The sequence below is a fragment of the Corvus hawaiiensis genome, chromosome 5, assembly GCF_020740725.1.
Source record: "Corvus hawaiiensis isolate bCorHaw1 chromosome 5, bCorHaw1.pri.cur, whole genome shotgun sequence".
NCBI classification, from domain to species: Eukaryota; Metazoa; Chordata; class Aves; order Passeriformes; family Corvidae; genus Corvus; species Corvus hawaiiensis.
The window spans coordinates 76,127,203-76,149,555 of record NC_063217.1 but is presented as its reverse complement, the minus strand read 5'-3'; the positions used below and the strand labels follow the sequence as shown (position 1 = coordinate 76,149,555).

General features: G+C 46.3%; 2 long non-coding RNA genes across 3 annotated transcripts; both read right to left on the bottom strand.

Moving 5' to 3' along the window:
* On the bottom strand, positions 1–392 carry LOC125326112. Its single transcript, XR_007203683.1, has 3 exons — positions 350–392; positions 207–248; positions 1–112 (listed from the first exon to the last, which is right to left on the bottom strand). It is a non-coding gene; the product is annotated as an uncharacterized LOC125326112 (long non-coding RNA).
* A 17,955-nt stretch (positions 393–18,347) lies between these two features.
* On the bottom strand, positions 18,348–21,385 carry LOC125326721. Of its 2 annotated transcripts, XR_007203961.1 has the most exons (3): positions 20,190–21,385; positions 19,797–19,922; positions 18,348–18,640 (listed from the first exon to the last, which is right to left on the bottom strand). It is a non-coding gene; the product is annotated as an uncharacterized LOC125326721 (long non-coding RNA). The 2 variants fall into 2 exon arrangements; XR_007203960.1 differs by having other exon boundaries at positions 19,797–21,385.
* Between the last annotated feature and the right edge of the window lie 968 nt (positions 21,386–22,353).

Sequence of the window (22,353 nt, the reverse complement as noted above, 5' to 3'; positions counted from 1 at the left end):
GGTCAGGGCTTCATCGCAGAGCTTGGCGATACTTGCGGAGGGGTCACGAGGGCGGCGAGCCGGGTCCGTCGGCCGTTCTGCGAGGGGGTTCGGCGTAATGCAAGTGGACCGCCTAAAACGCACAAATGACAATAGATGCTAAGAGCTGCGCCAGAACCTGGCACCCAAGCAAGAACAACTTTTTCTTTCCACCGGCCACTGCTTACCTCGCTCACTCGACACTGACTGCTAAGATCCGGCTTTACCACCTAAAAACAAAGACAGAGAACAATGCTAGAACATAGCCACCCGTTTACACTCGCCCCGCAAACACAAACGGTGACTCACCTTCCTGTGGGAACCCCCTCACCTGGTATGGAGCGCTCCGCCACAGATATAATCGATCTGCGTCTGAAAGAAAGTTAATGATAAAAGTCAAAGAGCTGCATGAGAACTTAATGGCTACAGACACCTTATGTCAATCTAGGAATACCATCTAGATGGCAACTACAGCCTACATAACAAATTTCAAGTCCCCGGGCTTTGCCCTATCGCACCTATAACGCCAGACTATGCGGCAGGGCAGAGCAGCTCCGGGCCAAACCCACGCTGGCCCCTGTGACACGGGACATGACGAACACGGGGGTGCAACACAGAGAGAAACTCCCAGTGAGAAGAACGGCCGCCAGCACCTCGAAGGGCAAAGGAAAAAGACACACGACACAAGAAGCCCAAAAGACGCAGAACACACGATAGACGAGCAACACGACACGCACCGGGACTGTTCTGTCCTACGCGCCTCAGCATTGTGATCAAAAACGAGACTTTCCCATTATGTGGCCTAAAGGGGCCCTTTCTTGGACAGCCCCGTCTCCAGAGCTAATTCAAAAATCCATCCCGGGGAGTCCTGACTCGGCACATCGCTCTCATCCCCTCTGTGAGGCGTAGCCCTCCATTTATCTCTCAGAGGTCCGGGAATGCAAATCTGCATCCGGTGTGAAAGAAGGCCACCTCACCATCTGGGAAGTTCCAGCCGTTGCCAGGCCATTGTCTCTTAGATGGCTACAAGAAAGAAAACCAAACGTCAAGGCGTGAACTTAGTGGCACACCGGCCAAAACCCAACAATTCTTGTACTCACCGTCTCCTAAGATGGCCAGGGCCCTCGGGCCACATGCTCCAGCTGCACTCCGAGTCTGACGCCACCATCACAGGGCATACCTGAGATAAGAGGAGACAAGGCCATGTGGCATTGCTGAAACTTGAGGGGACCCTTGCTCCTCCTCCCCCCCTCCCCGACTTGCCGCAAATCATCAGCCATTGCCAAATGCAACATGGAGGGCACCTTCAAATGGAAAAGGTCAAGGCTCCGTCACAGAGTCCCATGATACTTCCAACGGGCTCACAATGGCGGTGAGCCGGGTCCATCAGCCGCTAGGCAAGGCGATTTGGCATAAAAAAGTGGACTACCTTAAACATACAAACAACGGATGCTTAGAGCTGCACCGCAATGTGGCAACCATGCAATAACAACTGGTTCTGTCCACCAGACACTGCTCACCTCACTCATTTGACATTGATCGGTGATACCTGGCTTTACTTCCTAAAAATTAAGACAAAGAACAATCTGGTAACATAGCCACTGTTTACACCTCCCCTGAAAAGCTGAATGACAATGGACCTTCCCAGGGGAGACAGGGCAAAACAAAACGGAAAGGCATGTACCGACATAGGGTCCGAAAGCATCGCGTTGCCGGATTAGTTTCCATCTGAAACCGCTTGACCGTGACCTCTTTCCACAAGGGCCGCTGTCATATTGGACCAGTGGTCGGAATGCTTCAGACCACCTGTAAAACACAAAAAAACAAAGGATGCTTATAGTTTTATCACTAACACATTAAAACTCCGGTAACATCCGGCTCTGTGCTGGAATCAATACTCATCTCAGTCACCAATACTCATCTGGCTCATGGTGCCCCCGGTACCAGCACCTGGCCGTACCAAGCGCTTCGCATCTTCTAATGAAACAAAGAGCCAAACAATGGGGTAAGCATTGAAGAAAGTCAGGCTGGAGCTTGGGCTTCAGGTGCCAACCCACCTCATTGCTGTGCTCCTCTGGCCTCCTCCATTTGTGTCTGGTTTACATCCTATCCCTCTGCAAAAAAAATTATTTGTCAAAGTCACTCAGACACACAGGGAAAGCTTAGCCTTCCCCAAGTTCTCATTTCTCCAATCAAACCATCTAGGAGCCGTAAACAGCGTGCATTAAAACAAAGGACTAGAAAACTGCGAGACACTGCAATACCTCTCCCATACCTCCAACAAACCTTGCATGAACTGGCTGCAATTGCTCCGTCTGAGGTGTGGCTTAGGTGGCCAAACAAAGCAAAAAGTTCCCCGTAAAGTCTTCTTTCTACTCCACCTACCCCCCCAGTCTACTCCACAGGGCAGAGCAGTTTCAGGCTAAACACAAACTCAAACGACACATTATGCTACAAACAGTGTAACACTAGGATGATAAAAAAAGCTCTCGGGAAGAAGAATAATGGCAAGGACCGAGACAACGCCAAAGAGATGACTGATGGTATGGCGATGGTGGAGGCTCTAAGGAGCAGAAGAAAAAAACTGTAACAGTGACCTGTGAGAAGGACTGTCGGTCACGACGATCAAGATGGCTGCAAGACAATGCTACATTCAGAACGTTCCCCATATCCTTACAGTCTGACAAGCCCCAGGACACGACATCTCACGGCTGCAAAGGATGGATGGCAATAGAGCCAGGAACAAGGCCTCAAAAGGCACCCAACTCGACGCTTCTGAGATGCGATTCCAAGATGTGATTCCAAGATGTGATTCCAAGATGTGATTCCAAGATGTGATTCCAAGATGTGATTCCAAGATGTGATTCCAAGATGTGATTCCAAGATGTGATTCCAAGATGTGATTCCAAGATGTGATTCCAAGATGTGATTCCAAGATGTGGCCGAGCCCGCCGGTAAAAGAACAAATTATATCGGCATCATGCCGAGAAGTACAAATATTCAAGAACCTAGAGATGGCAGTCAATGCTTGTGATAAGGCCTTCAAGGGGAAAAGGCAAAGATATCTGATCCAAGGGATCCCAAAAGCATGTTAGACAGCACAAGACTGACAGGAACTGCTCTGCATGTCCTATGGTTGCAATCAAAAGTAGAGCTGCTCTCTTTAGCTGTCCAAAGAAGCCCCTTAAAGGACATTCCCTTTCCCCTCTGCTAATTTTTAAATCTCTCCCAGGAATTTCTAACCCGCTGCTCTGCTGGCATCCCATCCCCAGGTTGTGGCCCCCAACTTATCTTTCAAATGATCCGCGATGTGCATCTGCATTGGATGCGAAATAAATCTGCCTCGGCCATCTCGGAAGGCCCCGCAATTGCTGGTTAGCCTCTTGGATAAAAAAGAGCCAAAATCAATAGACGAGTTTAGGAGCACATGGGCCAAATCCCAACAAGTCAGCCGCTCGCTCGCTCCTAAGTGCACCTAGGTCCTCAAGTCTCTGGCTTTAGCCCATGTCAAGGCTGTGGCTGTTATTATGATGGGCACCTGCATTAGCGAGAGACAAAGTTACGAGGCATTTCTGTGAGTGCAGTGGATGCGTTTGTGGGCCGTAAGACGCACGTAAATGCACCTGCTGCACGTGTAGAAAAGCTTTACTGGGCCCCAAATGGACACTGTTTCCTACTGTGCTGCCTTCAAAACCTCCCCACGGTAACCCCTAGTCCAATACCCTGCACACCCCTCCCTCTCCCAGTCACAATCCTTGACTTACCTATTAGAAGCCTCGATCTCAGTCATCATCTTTGACATGGGGCAAATCCCTTTTGGGACACAATGCATTTGCTGAAAAAAATTGAAGTATCCCACTCAACGCAATCTGGAATTGCGGGAAGTTACACAACTCCTAAAAAAAAAATACAAGAACAAAAACAGAAATCGCAAAAGCACCTTATCACCCCTGAATGCACAACCAAAAATTGTGAACTTATATACTCTCTGTGTTCAATGCTATCTTCTTCACAGTGCCTTCAAGGTCTCTGATGCTTTAGACACCAAAAGCACCTACTGAAAACAAGCTAAGATAAGCTGAAAGATCCCTTTCATTGAAATAAGAGAAAAGCTCTTGTCACAGTCACTCCCAGGGAGAGAATGAAGCCCTTTGCCAAAGGCTGGGGTTGATATAGCTCTGGCCGGGCCCACCTCTCAATCCCACAATGCCCGGGAAAAGGGAGAAGGCAAATACCGCAAGGTATAAAAGCCCTTGGAGGAGCAGTGGTCATTTGGCTCCTCTGACTTAAATTCGAGATGAGTAAAGGGCTCAATAGAGAAGAAAACTCTTCAGGGAAATGATGACACTTTCTTTTCTGCTTCAACAACATCAAGCAAAAGGGCAGAAAACCGGTAAGAAATAAAACATTGTGTTTTGGCAGCACAGCTAGATAACTTGAATAATTTGTTCCTAACTTGGATAAATATTCCCTAGTGATTAATAAGTAGTATTCCACATGTGACTAAGTAAGGTAGAGAAGAATAGTAATTGTATGAATGATGTAACTCTCATTGGGATCTCTAATTAGGGCTATATACATTAAAAATAAAAACAAGAAAAATTAATACACTCCCAGGTGGCATTAGGGTTACATCTGTGCCAGACTCGCTCCCATATGACATTCGGTACCAGGGCTCGGGTAGGAGCACCCTGAAATGCAGGTTTAAATCCTTAAAATACTCAAAAAGGGAGAGCTTCCTTCAATTGAACTCCTTACAATGAGGGAATGGGGGGTAGTTACCTCCACTGAAACTGATACAGTGGCAAATAAATGGCTTCTCCCCTTCAATTTAATCCCCTAAACTATTGGGAAAAGAGGGGTTTCCTCACTTTAAATCTCTCCAGTGATGGAAAAAGGGGGATTTTTCCTCAATTCAAACCTTTAGAAAGGAGGGACAACTGGGCTTCCCCCTCAATTTAAACCTTAGGACAATGAAAAGGGGGAAGCTACCCTTAATTCAAACACATAAAAGAGCATTGTAAAGGTTTTCCCCTTCCATTTAAACTGGAAAATAATGGACAGTGAGGATTCCCTGTCAATTTATACCCCGATAGCATGGAAAATGCAGGGTTTCTTTCAAATGAGACCATTAAAATGACAGGGGAAGCGGATTCCCCCACAATTTTAACACAGACAATTATGGAAAAGGAAGCTGATTATCTCAATTTAAGCCCCTTTTCTCCTAATAACTCCTCTCTTTTCTGAGGGCACTGGGGAGGGACTGGGGGCTCTGGAGAGAGGCTGATGAGATGAAAGGGACCTCACAGGCTCCCCTGCCTGCTCAAGTGCCGCCCCTTGGCAAAAAGGTTTTTCCCTGGGCATCTTCTTGAAGCGATGTTCTGTACCCGGGTGCATCCGGCCAACTTCCCAGCTCCTGCCGGATGCTGTGACCGTTGTTCCCAGAGGGGCTCTCGAGATGCCTCCGTTGGCCCCTCTCGACTGGCAGCTCCCTGCATAGGTGTGCCCGGGGAACCCTCTGAAAGCAGCCTGTGGCAGGAGCCACCCCCTCCTCATTCTCACTGGTCGCACCTGGGGCTGCTGCATCTTGGAGTGCAGGGATGAGGCAGAGAATGGTCCTGCCGGTTGTTCCCTCCCCTACGCGGGCCATCGTCCACCCCCGAAACACCGGGGTGCCGGGCTTTCCTTTCTGTGGAAAAGGACTGGCCTTCTCATCTGGGTGCCCGTGGCCAAAACTGGGATCCTGCCTTCAAAATTCCGTATGTCCTAGACTGGTAACTACCAAGGAAATTCCCCACAGATCACAAGCAATTACCAGTAATTTTTCTTCCATAATCATTACTGACTTGCGTTTCTGTTGAAGTGTTTGACGCACCCCTTGAGGGGTCGGGGGTTTGGCCGGGTTGTTTATGGCTGATCCTGGCAGGCACACCCATCACCAGTCCACCCTGAATTTCAGTGAAACATTGATATTGTTTATAAATACTCCCTCTGCCTGCTACTTGATCTTTCCTTGTGCATCTGCAGGGAGCAGATTGACTCCATCCTTTGATCCCAACTGCAGCTCTCCGGCCCAAATGCCGGTCCTCACGGACACGATCTAAGCAGAAAACTACTGTGAGTGTTTGCTTTTGAAGTAAAAGTCTTATTGCATCTGGCTGTGCAATTAAAATAAATACCTGTGTTGATGGTCACTGTAAGAAAGCTTTTCAGAGGATAAAATATCCATTTTGGTAGCACGGATCCCATTTTGACAATGTTGCATTCTTGTGGGTTTGGGAATCCTGCCTGTATAAGACATCTGAAAATTGGTATTTTGCAATTTGATATCTTGAAACAGAGTCATTTTGATATTTTGGAACTTGAGATTCTGCTATTATGAAATGGAAAAAAATTGGTATTTTGGAACCTGGTAGTTTGCAATTTTGAAACAGGGTAACTGTGGTCTTTTGGAATTTGGTAATCTGGTATTTTAAAACTGAGATTTTGAAACCTGGTTTTCTGGTATTTTGAAATTTGGGTTTCTCTTATTTTGAAACAATGTTATTCTAGTATTTTTGAACCTAGTTTTTGGTAGGCTGTTTTTTTAGTATTTTTTAAGATTAGCTTTCAGTATTTTTGTAATCCCAGGGTTTGGGTTTTTTGTAATCTGTGCTTGGCGGGGACCTGGGACATCCTGAGTCTCTTGGCTTCATTTGCTGTCTTCCACTACAATTAACCTGGCATGGAAACTGTTAAATAGCAGACTAAATGATGAGACACCTCCTGAAACAAATAAATTGCAGTTAAATGTCTCTTCCTACACTAACACCTGGCCCAGTTTAAATCCATACTTAGCCCTTAATCGGGGGGATGGGGAAGCAGAGGTTAAATGATTTGCTAAGAAGTTGTTTGTTAAAAGCAATGCATACAACTTGCTCAACACTTATTGTGCCTACCAAAGCAAGATGAGAAGATAGAAGACTATTGATAAAGGGAAGGAATCTTGACCAAAGATCCTGTTTTTAACCTAAAACTAACTCAAACCAGTCTTGAAGTTTAGACTTGGGCCAGGGACATAAAGAGCATGCACATGGAAGCAAGGTGAAAAGTTCAGGATGAGGAAGACCCTTTACTTCATCTGAGGAAGACTCTTATTTCATTCCGGAGACCCCTGCCCACAACCACCAGACAACACTGCGCAAGCGCAACGCAGACATAAATGACTTTTGGGCTCATTGTAATACAAGGCGAGGCTAGGCAACGAATAGGTATAGGCATATTGGGAAACTTAATGAATATGGAACTTGTAACCCGATATATACCAAGCTGAATGCAGCTGTCGGCATGCATGACTTTGGAGGAACTATTCCCCCATGTGTTCCAGCGCTGGAATAAACATACATAATAAAAAATACTTTACTACTTACTCCAGTAGTGGAATCTTTTCTGCATATCAGCCTGACTCTTCCTCTCCTCCCATTTCCCACCACTCTGCTCAAGGCTTTCCACACTCACTCTTTTCCTCCCTCAGTGGCATCACAGCGGAACACAGCAAGGTTTTGGCTGGCACTTCAGCTCTCCAAGTTGATCTTATCAAGAACTCTTCTGCTTTTCACTGCACCAGCCACAACAACATGTGCTCACTAAAATAAATGCTTTCCACAATGAACTGAAGGTACAAGGGAACAAGTGCTGCACAGCAATATTTTTCAGCCTGAGGACAAAGAAATACTTTCTAAGGTTTGGATCCTGTTCCAGTGCACCGGAACCAAATCAATCTGCTTCCACTCTGAAAACATCAGCAACACCAAACTGAGCTGCCAGCATGAAGCACCTCACTGTTCCTACCCTGCCTGTGCCTCACACCCTGCTTTGTCGTGTCCTGCTCTACCACGCTACAGACTGCCGGGAGCAAGATTCATCCTTGAGAATAGTCACACTGATATCCTTGAACATTCCAACCTCAATGCCAATATTGTAGGAACCTCCTGCATTCCATTCCCTAGTACAGCAACAAGAAAAAGTCCTCACCCACCCTGCATCTTCAAAAAATAGTGTACAAGGTTTAAATAAGCCTTGTGGTTTGAGGGGGACCATCTGCCCAAAAAGCCCAACTCTGCATCCAGATGAAATGAACACCACTGTTATAAACATACTATAATACTGGCTTCTCACAAGTATAAAAGTAGGTATTATATAATGTTAGAAATGCTTTTTGCTGTGTGGATGTGGTTTTCTCTCTTTTTAGCAAGAATGTTAGCAAGTGTGACCAAGTAAGATAACCTCCAAGCGAACAGAGGATGAGGCCCGAGAAGCTGCTAATCAACACTTTGTCCAGGGAATAAAAGGGCCCAAAGGCTACTCCGCCCGAAGAACGGGCGGCCAGGAGAGTCCGAGAGCTGCTATCACCGCTCTGCCCGGAGAGACGAAGAGGCCCAAAGCTGCAATCAGCCCTGACTGTCTAGAGAATTAAGAGATCCACCCTACCATCGACTCTTACCTAGTGAGCCCAACCCCAAGAATCAAAAGAAATAAAACCACAAGGCAGAAGAGTAGCATGCTCTAAAAAGGCAGAACCAAGGAGTGGCCATGCAGAACAGCTCCGGGGAAAGTTTGAATATTAATCGAGAACAGACAGTAAAAATAGTATAAAAAGGACTCACCTCGAGCATCAGGTGTGCTCTTGGCAGAGCACCAAGGCACCAGGGGTTGCAAAGTGGGAGCTACCCCCCCCCCCCCCCCCCATATGCTGGGTTGAGGAAAACTCCTAGAGCACCCAGGGTCTAAAGTTACCCCAAGAGAATTTGGGGTTGGATGCTAGCAGTGCTAGGTTGAGGGAAATCCAAGAACACCCAGAATCCTAAGGATTATATCATACCCATGCGTGGATACTAACAAGTGACTTGAAAGAGGTACCTTATTATTCTATTGTGAGTAAGAATAGGTGAGTGAACAAATATTAAAAAAGAGTGAATGTGTGAATGAAAAACTGTGTAATTAGAAGTTAACTTGGTTTTTGGGGAAGGTGGGCTATAATAAATTTTTTTTTGTTTTTTGCACTGTGAAAGGGTGGGTAGTATTTTACAGCAGTGAAGATTGGTGTTTTAAAAGAATGAATTAGTATTTCAAAGGGGGGGATAAATTGGTATTTTAATTAAGTTAGAATAGAGAACCCCTGGAAAAATGGGACAACAACCTAGTAAATTAAGTTCAAATTATAAAAGGGTGCCAGAGGATATACCCCAAGACAGTCCCCTCGGGGTCAAACTCGCAAACTGGGAAACTGATCCTTCTACAAAAGGAAAAGATAAAGTAAAAATGATTCAATTCTGCATGAAAGAGTGGGTCAAAAAGGAAATCAGATATGATCATGTGTACTGGCCAAAATATGGGTCTGATGAGGCATGGATTTGCCAGGCTCTAAATTTTCTTGGGGAAAAGGGACTAAGGGCATCAAAAAGGAAATTACAGTTTGTGGAATCAGAAGTAAAATATCTCAGCCACCTGATAAGCAAAGGTAGCCAAAAACTAAGTCCTGAAAGAATTACAGGGATTTTATCCCTCCCTCCTCCCTCTTCAAAGAAGGAGGTTAAAAGACTGCTGGGGCTACTGAGATATTGCAGACTATGGATTAAAGGATATACACAAGCAGTAAAATTTCTACATGAAAAATTAACAGGGGGAGACAATACACAATGGACCAAAAATGATGATGATAAATTAGAAAAACTGCAGTTGAAACTAGCCTCGATACCAGCCCTAAGCTTACCCTCACTAGAAAAACCCTTTCATTTATATGTGAATGCAGAAAATGGAGTAGCTCATGGTGTATTAGTCCAGGAATGGGGAGGAGTGAGAAGACCAATAGCTTATTTATCTAAATTATTGGACCCAGTAAGCCGTGGCTGGCTGGTATGCATTCAAGCCATAGCAGCTACTGCTATTTTGGTGGAGGAAAGCCGTAAGCTCACCTTTGGAAGTAAACTGATTGTATACACACCCCATGCAGTCCGAAATGTGCTAAATCAAAAAGCTGAAAAATGGTTAACAGACTCCAGGATATTAAAATATGAAGCAATTCTGATTGACAGTAATGATCTAACTATAGAAACAAGCAAAAGCCTTAATCCGGCCCAATTCCTGTATGGGGAACCAAAAGATAACTTGGCACATGATAGCTTAGAAATTATTCAATACCAAACAAAAGTTTGGGAAGATCTAGCAGAACAAGCCCTCTTAGAAGGGGAAAGAATATATGTGGACGGTTCATCCAGATGCTTGCAAGGAAAAAGAATGTCAGGATACGCCTTAGTCGATGGGATAAATATGCAGACCATTGAAAAAGGAAAACTACCTTCAAATTGCTCGGCGCAATCTTGTGAATTATACGCTCTAGAGAGAGCGCTGGAGCATTTAGCACACAAAAAGGGGACCATCTATACTGATTCAAAGTACGCCTTTGGGGTAATACATACCTTTGGAAAGATCAGGGAAGAAAGGGGTTTACTAAATTCAAAGGGGAAGGAATTGATACATGAAGGCCTGATTTCAGAAGTTCTGGAGGCATTAAAATTGCCTGAAGAAATAGCCATAGTGCATATCAAAGGACACCAAAAAGGGATGACCCCAGAAATAAGAGGGAATAATCTAGCAGACCAAGAAGGCAAAGATGCAGCAGAAAATGGGACTAAATGAATTATGTTAATCCTGACCCCAGAAAGGGGAGAATTGGAAATCCCCAAATTTAGTAAAGAAGAAAAGGAATTATTTAAGATAGGGGGAGAACAAGATCAATCTGGAAAATGGAAACTCCCTGATGGAAGACAGTTACTTAATAAGCCACTCACTAAGAGAATATTAGAAGATATGCATCAAAAAACTCATTGGGGTACTCAAGCTTTGTGTGATCATTTTCTGAGAAATTATGGGTGTATTAGAATCTTTGGGGTAGCAAAACAAATAACTGGGAACTGTATAACTTGCCAAAGAGTGAATAGGAAAATAATGAGAAAAACAACATTAAGAGGCCGTGAGTTAGCTCTGCGACCATTCCAAAGTATCCAAGTAGAGTTCACTGAACTTCCTCAAGTACAGAGATGGAAGTTCCTGTTAGTAATAGTAAATCATCTAACTCATTGGGTAGAAGCAGTTCCTGCTACTAGAGCTACAGCTAACATAGTATGCAAAACCCTTCTGGAACAAATTATTCCCAGATATGGAATGGTTAATAAAATAGACTCAGATCAAGGAACACATTTTACATCCAAAGTCTTACAACAAATAGCTCAAGCCTTGGGGATAAAATGGGAATTACATACCCCCTGGCACCCACAAAGTTCAGGCCGAGTAGAAAGAATGAACCAGACTTTGAAAAAAACTTTAACAAAATTAATGATTGAAACTCAAATGTCGTGGGTAAAGTGCTTACCTTTGGCTCTGTTGAGAGTCCGAACACAGCCCAGGTCAGACCTGGGAGTAACTCCGTATGAGATGATGTTCAGATTACCTTTCCTTACCACTCAACATGAAACAGCCTCTTATGAAGTAGGAGAAGTAAGTGACAGAAAATATGTCACCACAATTGCCAGAACACTTGAAAATTTGCAGCTGAAAGGAATGATCCCTCAAACCACAACTTTGGAGTTCAAAATTCATAATATCCATCCAGGGGAATGGGTACTAGTAAAAATATGGAAAGAACAACCTTTGACTCCACAATGGGAGGGTCCTTTTCAGGTACTGCTGATGACTGAGGCCGCAATCCGGACCAAGGAACGAGGGTGGATCCATGCCAGCAGAATCAAAGGACCTGTAAAAGAACCTGAAGAATGGACTGCAATATCCAAACCAAGTGATACCAAATTGATTCTTAAACAGAGGCCAGGTGGCAATGAACTAGAACAAATCTAAATAATCCAAAGGATATGCAAAGAATCACACCTAACTGAGAAGTAAAAGCCAAATTTATATCAGTAGTTTCAAGTGCCCCCTGGAGAAATTCTGGGACATCTTGGAGAAGAATATTCTCACTTCAAACAGGAAGGGTTGGGACTGTATCAAACAGGGAACTCTCATGTTCTGATTCTAGCCTGTGATTTGTGTTAAGAAGGGGGAGAATCACAACTTCCATCAATGCCACATCATATACTCTGTTTGAATCATTCTAACACAGGGCATGCCAGCCAGGTCAAATGTAAGTAATTAACCTAGAGGGAAATTGGCAAGGGTGTCAAGCACAAAATCGACCCCCTACCCAGACAAAATCATAAGCAACAAAAGCAACAACTTTGCTCTGCAGATAGGAATTACTAGTGCCTGTTGAATGGGAAATACCTAAGATATAATAAGATACTACAGTTAAAAAAAAAAAAAAAAAAAAAAAAAGGTGCCAAAAGAAACTTGCCTAAAAGCTACAAAGGAAGTGACAAGGAAATAGAGGGCAAGACCGGGTTGGCCACTGTACTTGCCACCAAGATGATCCAATACACCTGCTATGGGTTGCAACCTCATAGGCAAGGGAGGTGGGAGGATAAGCCATGCCGGACCTCTGTTATTCCTTCTTTTGTCACTTATCCTGGTCCCTTTCGGGACACCGGCAAGACCATGTTACAAATGCTACCGAAAGCTCTACATGGAAAGACATATTACTCATACCCATATCAACAGTCACTGTTATGACTCATCCAAATTAGGTATTTGCATGCATAAAGGAGAAAAATATTAGATTACAGAAAATTTGGGAACAAGTGGAAACAGACTAAGAAGTAATTGTCCAAAAGGAGAAAAATGGATTTGCTTCACAGGTGCCACCAGGGGAATAGTCCAAGATTTGGTAAAAGAACAAGTGGTAAGTAAAAATACAAAGCCAGCACAGCAACCTCGCCCTATATTCACCTCACATCAGGACCTGTATGCAAAGCTTAAACAACAGTTAAAAGAGAAAAAAACCCCAAGGTTAGGAAAAAATCTCTTTGTGGAATTGGGGGAGAGGATAAGTAAAGAACTTAACATAACCAACTGTTGGGTCTCTGGAGGAGCTTTAATGACAGAAGAATGGCCATGGAAAGGTAGCAGTGCAGGCCCAGTAGAACTCCTTAAATGGAACCAGACAAATATAAGAGGGGGGAACCGACCTGAGGGGTGGATTTTAAGTTCAACAGTGATAAGGGAAGAATGCCTCTGGCGAACTGGGAAAAACTTTCTTAATGAAGTAAAAAACACTCCCTGTAAAAGGTATAAAGTGAGTAACAAAACCTCAACATAGTGGGTCCCAGGAAAACCAACTTGGTATTGGGCTCAGAAAAAAAGAAAAGACTGTGTATATGATAATGAAATTGGACTCTTTCAGTGTAATAACACAAGGAAAAATCCTTATTTTGGAATCCCAGAAATATCCAAATTTTGGGAGAATATAAATCAACAAGAAATTAATTATTGGAAAGCACCAGATGGCTTATTTCGGATATGTGGGGAAAGGGCATACCCGAGACTCCCTTCACACTGGAAAGGGAGTTGTACACTAGGAATCATTCAACCAGGGTTTTTCCTTTTACCAGAACCAGAGGGAGATCAATTAGAAATAGCTGTCTATGAAGACTTCAAAAGAAATAAAAGATTTGATTGGAGGATTCCAAAAACGGAAAGATGAGGAATGGCCCCCTGAACAAATATTAGAAACACATGGGCCAGCTACCTGGGCACAAGATAGAAGTTGGGGATATCGAACCCCAATTTACATGCTGAATCGTATCATCAGACTCCAAGCTCTTGTAGAAATCATAACCAATGAAACAGCCGGGGCTATGGAATTAATAGTCAGCCAGCAACGCCAAACTAGAGCTGCAATATATCAAAATAGGCTGGCTTTAGACTATTTACTGGCTGAAGAAGGGGGTGTATGCGGGAAGTTCAATACATCGGATTGTTGTTTAAAAGTCAATGACAATGAGGATGCCATTCTAGATATCGCCAACAATATCAGAAAAATAGCCCATGTACCAGTCCAAAAATGGGAATCAATGACGACTGCTAACTGGTGGGATGGCATATCGGGGAAAGAATGGTGGAAGAAGCTAGGCTTCTTCCTCTTATGTGCTACAGCTAGTCTAATATTTCTCCCTTGCTTGATCCCCTGCTTTATTCAGCTAATCACAAGCGTAGTTCAAGGCATGCAAGTTGTGGCAATGCCTACAGACCCAAAGTTGGCTATGTCTGGAACAGCACAAAAAATTATAGTATTAAAAAGACAAAGTGATATAAAAGACCCTCTCGAAGAAGCCAAATTGATCTGTGAAAAGAACAAACGGACATTAGAAGCCAAGAAAAAAGAATTATTGCTCAAGCCAAATGATTTATAAAATAGAAAAAGGGGGGATTGTTATAAACATATAATATTGGCTTCTCGCAAGTATAAAAGTAGGTATTATATAATGTTAGAAATGCTTTTTGCTGTGTGGATGTGGTTTTCTCTCTTTTTAGCAAGAATGTTAGCAAGTGTGACCAAGTAAGATAACCTCCAAGCGAACAGAGGATGAGGCCCGAGAAGCTGCTAATCAACACTTTGTCCAGGGAACAAAAGGGCCCAAAGGCTACTCCGCCCGAAGAACGGGCGGCCAGGAGAGTCCGAGAGCTGCTATCACCGCTCTGCCCGGGGAGACGAAGAGGCCCAAAGCTGCAATCAGCCCTGACTGTCTAGAGAATTAAGAGATCCACCCTACCATCGACTCTTACCTAGCGAGCCCAACCCCAAGAATCAAAAGAAATAAAACCACAAGGCAGAAGAGTAGCATGCTCTAAAAAGGCGGAACCAAGGAGTGGCCATGCAGAACAGCTCCGGGAAAAGTTTGAATATTAATCGAGAACAGACAGTAAAAATAGTATAAAAAGGACTCACCTCGAGCATCAGGTGTGCTCTTGGCAGAGCGCCAAGGCACCGGGGCCATTACCCCTTTGCTTTATTTTGTGTCTCTTATTGTCTTTATATTAAACCCTTTAATTTTTAAAAAAAAAAATTCTCACAGGAAAGTGAACCTCGTTTTTCACACCACAAATAGATCAATGAACAACAGATGCACGGGACACTGTCAGCTTGGACCTCCAATTACCTCCACCCCTGCCGCTGGATTGACACAGCAATGGAAATATGACACCACGAAGGTCTCATGAGAGAGTACAATATACATGGAACACCGCTTCCAGCAGGCACCCACGTTGGTGTTTAAAGGCGTGGCTCAGTTAAAGAGCAATACCAACAAAGTCCCCAGGCAAAAAGCCTGGGGAGTCGGGGTTGGGTTTTTTCCAATCTTCCTTTCAGTGACTTTTGCAAGCAAGCTCTGAAGCGGACAAGCCACAAGCGTCCCCCAGCGTCCCTTGCCGGGACTCGGGCCGGGCTGGCGCCGTTCCACGGTGCGAGGGGACCGGAAAAGCCACGCGACCCACGGCACCGGCGGCACTCGGCGCCCGGGGGCGGCCCCGCGCTCCCGGACCCGGGCGGAGCGCAGCTCCCGGCACGGAAGTGGCTCCTCCGGCAGGCGGAGGCGGCCCCGCGCCGGGAGAGCCCCGCCCGCCCCCGGCGCCTGCCGAGCAGCCCCGGGCCGAGGGGGACCCGGCGGCGCCTGAGCCCCGCGCACGGAGCGCACGCAGCGGGCGGGACGACAGGGAGCGGCTCGGCTCCGCGCCTCGTCTCCCGCCTGCCCGCCCTGACAGCGCTCGCCTGGGCTCCGCACGGCTCGGACCGCCGCGGTTCCATCAGTCCCTGTCGGCAGCCCAGCCCCCAAACTGCCGTTCCTCCTCAGAAATTCCCCAGGGGCCAGGAGTGCTCCCGCGCAAGACATTCGGTGCCGGGGCACGGGCAAAAGCGCCCTCAAATGCAGCGGCACGCCACGATTTAAACCCTTCAAATGCTGGAAGAGCTGGCGTTTCCTTCAATTTAACCCCTGGAACTGAGGCAACGGGCAGTGTTTACCACAATTTAAACCAATACAATGGCAAATAAATGGGTTCTCCCCTTCAGCTCAATCCCCTGAAATATCAGAAAGAGACGGGCTTTCCTCAAATTAAATCTTTCAAATAATGGGAAAACGGCGATTTTTACCTCAATTAAAACCCTTAAAAAGCAGGGACAACAGGGCTTCCCCCTCAGCGTAAACCTCAGGATGATGAAAATGCGGGGGGGTTACCCCCAATTCAAACCCCTAAAGTGGCAAGACCCGTGCTCTCCCCTTCCATTTAAAGTGGAACGTGGGAACTCCCTATCAACTGATAACCCTAACACCATAGAAAAAGCAGGTTTTCCTTCAATCAATACCCTTAAAGTCATAAGTGAAGGGGCATCCCCCCAGTTTAAACACAGGCAATAACGAAAGAGGAATTTCTTCCGGCAATTTACACCCCTTTTGTCCTCGCAACCCCCTTTTTTTTTTCTGGGGGTACTGGCGGGGGAGGGGGGGGGGGGGGGGCGGGCGTGTCGAGGGGTTGGCAAGATGAAATCAAAAGGAAAAAGGGGAAAGGAGAAAGATCCCCCTTGCAAATCCATACCGTGGCTCACCTGCTACTCCCCGGCACAAAGGTTCATCCCTCGGCACCTCATTTAAGCAACGCTCCACATCCAAGCGCTCCCCCAGACCCTGGGAGACGCTCTCACCGTCCTTCCGTGAGAGACACCCCCCGCCCCCCAGGAGCCCGGCATAAGCGCCTCTCTTCCAGCATCGCCGTGCAAAAGTGAGCTGAGGAAACCCCTCCTAAAACAGCCCCCGGCAGGAGCCGCCCTCTCCTCACCGTCACAGCTCACACCTGGGGCTGCTCTGACCCCTCATCATCCTCACAGCTCACACCCGGGGTTGTTGCCAGTCCCAGTGTGAGGGCAGGTGCAGAAAGGATTTGCTGCTCATTCCCTGGACAGCTCATCCTCTGCACCTGACACACTGGGGCACCGGGCTTTCCTTCCTATGGATAACAGATATTTGATGCAAGTTGCAGGTGAACTGTCAGGGTTGGGTTTTGAAATACTTCTTTAACTATAAAAAATTCTGTAATTATGCATGTGATTTTTGACATTTGATATACAAGACTAAATCTCTTGCTGGTTTTCGAGTATGGCATTGAAAGTCCATGTACTTTCTCTTCTTTCCCTGTTCCAAGAGAGTTCTTTGGAAGCTTGTGTTATCTGTGAGAAGGTTGCAACATCAGAACTACTGATTCCAGTGCCTTTATCTGAACTTGATGTATTGTTATCTCTATTATTGCTTAGATGCAGTGTTTTAAACAAAACTAGGAGGCTACAAGAGCAAATTGAAGGAAAGGGTTGTAGAGAAGGAGCAGAGAAAGAATGTGGAGAACCCGATTTAGGATTGAAATCCATCAGTCTGCTGCTTCAGGCTCCTTACAGGAGGTGGTGAAGGAGTTTGGTAAGGAACTTTCATGTAAGCAGTAGTGTAGGTTTGCAGAGGTGTTTGGCAGCACCAAGAGAATTTGCTACAAATCATACCTCTCAAATAGCAATTTACAACAACACAATCATCCCAGTTCTTATTTCAGCCCTAAGCTCTATCTGAAAATCATCAACCAGAGGTATTGTCCTGTTTGTTGTCCTCCTGTTGTGCCACTGCCGGAGAGTATCCCTGGCCTCTGAGCTGAGCTGTAGGGCTATTTGTTCTTCCTGGAAGTTCTTGAACAGTGAAAGTGCTCCATAAGCACTTGTCAAATAATAGCCTCCTGTGAAGGACAGCAAGGGAAGAACGTCTCAGAGTGGTCTCAGTCACAGGTACAGACCGTTTTCTTTGAGATGTATAAATACATCCAGAGAGGCACCCAGACACACACACGGATATACAGAAAGTCCCTTTATTCTATGGCCAAAATATTTTCACACAAAAGGAAAACAGCTCATTGGCCTGCAAAACGCTGGAGTGTGTATTCTCAGCCACTGAGACGCATTCAGTGGTTGCATGTGCTCCATATGATACAGCGGTGCCCGTGGCTGGGTCCACTCATGCTGAGGAAAGCCGATTCCTTAAAAGACTCCTGTCTCTCCTTTACTCCCATGTGTTTATTCCTCTACTCTTGGAACACCAGCTTTATTTTAAATGATTATCTAACAGGGTTTTGTCTTCTTCCCAAGCTTCAGAGGTGGATGAAATAAACACGGCTGCTTAAACAAAGTAAAAGACAATCTACCGGTGTTCATCAACATCAAAGCAACCGCTCTTAGTGGCAATAAAGCAACAATTGAGTGTGAGATTTGTACTCTGCAATCATCCCAAAGGGTTGCCTTTGTTTTTAAAACAACAACTGGTCTGTCACCTTTGTGGCATTCCCCATAATGTCCAACTTGTTCGGGAGATGGTGTGTACAGTCCTGCATACTCCACCTTTATTACACAAACAGAGAACAAATTAAAGCCACAACAGAGTTGCAATGTACAAAAGAAGCTGCAGGTCACAAAGTAAAAGAGTCTCGACGGGAGGTAACAGTCCGCAGCAACAGGAGACCCACTGTCTGTCTTATCTTTTCCAAGTCAGCCATTTGGGTGGGAGTGTCCAGCTAAGAGGCAGCACAGTCTGTTCAGAGGCGTTCAGAGATGCGTTCTGTACACAGGGTAGTATTTTCTGTATTACCGACAGTGTCCCCTCTCAGCCTTTAGCTTTGCAACAAGATTGACACACAAAATTCATGCAAGACCCATTAGATAAATTGGACAATACATTACAGTTGAAATGCACAACCCCAAAGCACTACACAATTTTTTCTGCACGGTAGAGCTGAGCTAGTGCCAAAGACAGGCCCAGCCTATGGACAGACTTCCTTTGCGGCATTCATAATAATGTGACTTAATAGTCCAGGAAAACTTTCGGCTTTTCAAGCGCGTTACTGATCTCCAGCTTCACATCTCAATTATTTTCCATGCTAAGATTCCTAACAATGTGCCCAAGGATGCTCTGTACACCAAGCAAGGAGCACACTAGTGCCAGACTGGAGGAATCGTGGCATGAATTCTCCCAGGCATAATGGCATACAAGAGGATACAGCAACTTCAGAAAGCCAAGATGCAGCAGGAATAGGAAACACATACATATACCTAAACACGCAGCTAGGCTTGGCCGCAAGAACCTTTAAACTTTCTCATAAACTTTTTAGATTCTGGGGCCTACCGGAGCCTTGCAGAAAACTTGTTTGTTAAAAATGCTACCATGGAAACAGCAAGGAGGCAGATTTCCTTGCTTCTAGCAGACTTAAGTCCTCATGCAAGTAATGCCTCAAGAAACACATTCCTAGGGCTCAGAAAAATACTTTGTGAGAAGCAAATATTGGAAAGAAGTAAAAATCATTAAAAGGGAGCAATATTTTCAAAGCACTTCCCCAAAGGTGCAAAGAGTCCCCCAGAAGTTTTCACACAGCACCTAACCCAAGTCTCATTATGTGCCTCACAGTGAGCTGAGTGCTGCTGCCCTATAAGTACTCTCAGGAAATTTTTCAGGCACAAAAGGCTAAGGCCACTGGGCACCTGCACAATGGATGTCCTTGCCTGCAGAGTCAAAACGGGTTAGAAACAACGTATTTGCTCGTAAAGCAATGCACAGCAGCACATTTTCAGGCTGCTAGGGCTTGTGCTCTGCGAGCTACCCAGCAGTGGAAATGATTAGGACATTGTCCTGCTACACTACTAACATCACTGTCATTAGGTCTCCCCTTAACAGGATTTCTACTCAAACAAGAGGAACAGCAACTGTGCTGTGAGGAAGAACATCCCCTCACTAGTCCTTCAGGGGGTTCTAGTAAAAATAAAAAAAATCCATTACCTTCTCCATACACCAAGGATGGATCCAGCCACTCTGTCATGTATTCGATTTCAGTCTCCAGCTCATCACACTGGGCTAGGGCCTATGTCAACACAGGCAGGAAGTCATCAGCTCCATACGGCCTCCCTGGGTTGAAGGGAATGCAGGCAGTGAGAGACAAACCACACTTTTTCACCAGTTCCCGTGTTTGAAAGGAAAGCACTCTTTTGTGCCTTCTCGAGCCAGCATGTCTGTGTTACTCCAGAACCCCCTGGAGTCACCAACGTGCAGCAAAGAGAACGTCGCCTGACACTCACTGCACGGAAGACCGGCTCAATCCTGTCCTTCCAACAAGCACGAATCTTACGATGCACGCCTTGAGGCATGCAAGGGAAATTTAGAGAGTGGGCTCACCTTGGCACCAGCTCAACCAGTGAACTGGTGGAAAGGCTGCCATGCCAGACACCTGCACCGCTCTCATTGCCTGAGAGATGATGGATAGGCGTTTTCTTTATACATCCAGGGATAACATCCACCTTCTGGAAGCGTCCAGACACCAACACCAGTCTCTGAGTATGAATCCCACAGCAGAGAAGCCCAAGTATAAAAGCCTATTAGATTTGACAAGGAAATTCAACTCATTTCCTTGGCAGAGAATAGTCAAAAACACCAGTGAGCAATGGCTCCTGTACCTGAAGGGAGCCTACAAGAAAGATGAGGAGAGACTGTAAGGGCCTGGAGTGACAGTGACCCACAAAGACCGTGCTGTACCCAGGCCCGTCCGTGGTCCTGGCACTTTTCCTGCATTTTGATTTTCTGTTCAGAAGTCACTATGTGGCCAAATCTCTGGGTCTGGCTAAACGGTGCTTAGTGCACAACTGATGTGATGGTCACTCGGAATCGCCCAGAGCAGGAGCCAACTTGCAACTCTGGTGAAACTCAAGTGACACCAGCTGAGGCACACGCTCCAGATAACACACTGTGGGTGTGCCAGGGTCAGGGGCAAATGGTCAGGGCTTACCTTCTCCTGGTTTGAGGCCCGGTTTGGCAACAACACAACATTCCAGTGCAGGATCAGTGCCAAAGGGAAGGGCTGCGCAGATGCCCTGAGCCCGTCTCTGCATCAGCAGCAGTGGGTGGGTGGAACTCACCTATTTCCAGATTCAAATCCCTTTGTTTGTCACTCCTGCTAGTTTCTAGGCTCTGAAAGCTCATTTCAGCTGTTGAGTGACAGCACTAGCTGGTCCGTGGATTTAAGGAAGCAGACAGTCTTTGGGAATGTGTGTTGCCATTTGAGACTTGTCCAAGAAAAGGGGCACAGGGGGACAGGAGGAGGACAGGTGTTAGGGACCGAGTCCGGAGAGCTGGCCGCATAAATGACATGTACACCAATATGATTAAGCATTGTTCTCCCCTTATTGTTCAACTATGCCAACTTACATCTACTTTTGCAAAGATTCACACCCAGTCCCTCTAGATGGCCTCTAATGAGGGGGGGAGCCGGGCAGCTGTATACCTTGCCAAGGACACTCAGGGCTGCCTGCAGTCAGGGGCCTGTTCAGGGGCTTTTCCTCAGCAACCCTGGGTTGTCCAATCTTTCCAGGGGTATCATATGCCCTTGTTCCATAAGGAATCCCTCTACAGACAGGGAGTTGTCACCTGCCCCGTGCTCATGGGCTGCAGGGGACACCTGCACTGAGGAAAAAATGGAAATGGGAAAGAGGGAAATGCAACCGGATGGGACGCAACTCTGGCACCACACCTCCTCTTGTTCCTGCTGTCCTGGAAAGCCCCAAGTAAATCCAGTGCCTCAGACCTTGCATCCCTGAACACCAGGAGAGCTGGTGTTTTATCCAGATCCCAGTGCCCTGCACAGCTGCGCTGACACGAGCGCAGGCCGATCGCTCCGCCCAGCACCATCCCTCATTTTCCTCCCACGGCTCCCCAAGCGGCCCCAAACCACCCCAGCGTGTCTATGCCGGGGCCAGGGCCTGCCCCGAGCCCGACCAGAGGCTGTCACCCAGCCCTGCACCAGCTCCCACCCCCGGGAGAGCTGGGAATGCACTGAGAGCTCGGCTCCCCGGGCTCCCCAGCACCCAAACCGGTCCTCACACACACAGAAATGCCCAACCTGCCCCTCTGGGCACAGCCAAACACCACAATTCCATCATCCCCAAGGAACTCTGGCACTTGCCTCTTCACCTCTGCCCATTTCCAGTAGCCGGGGCTAGGACCGGCCTGTCAGAAATAGCATTCCCTAGGCAGTTCATCCCAGCCCAGAGGAGAAGAGGAGCCTGTCCCTGACCCACACCATGGGCAGGACGAGGGGGGCCCTAGCTGGCTTTGCCTACTCCAACACCAAAGCTCTTGGTCCCAAAGATGGGGCGAGTTCAGTGGATTTTTCCTGTCCTGAAAGAGAGCAGAAAAGGGAAGTTAATCCCACTGTGGAATCCAAGACTCCTGCATTTCCTATTTCTGCTCTGATTGCTCACCGTGCAGTTTTAGCCATGGAAAAAAAAAAGAGAAAGACACCATATCAAATAAAATTGCCCTTTTCCAGCATTTTTATTCCAGGCAT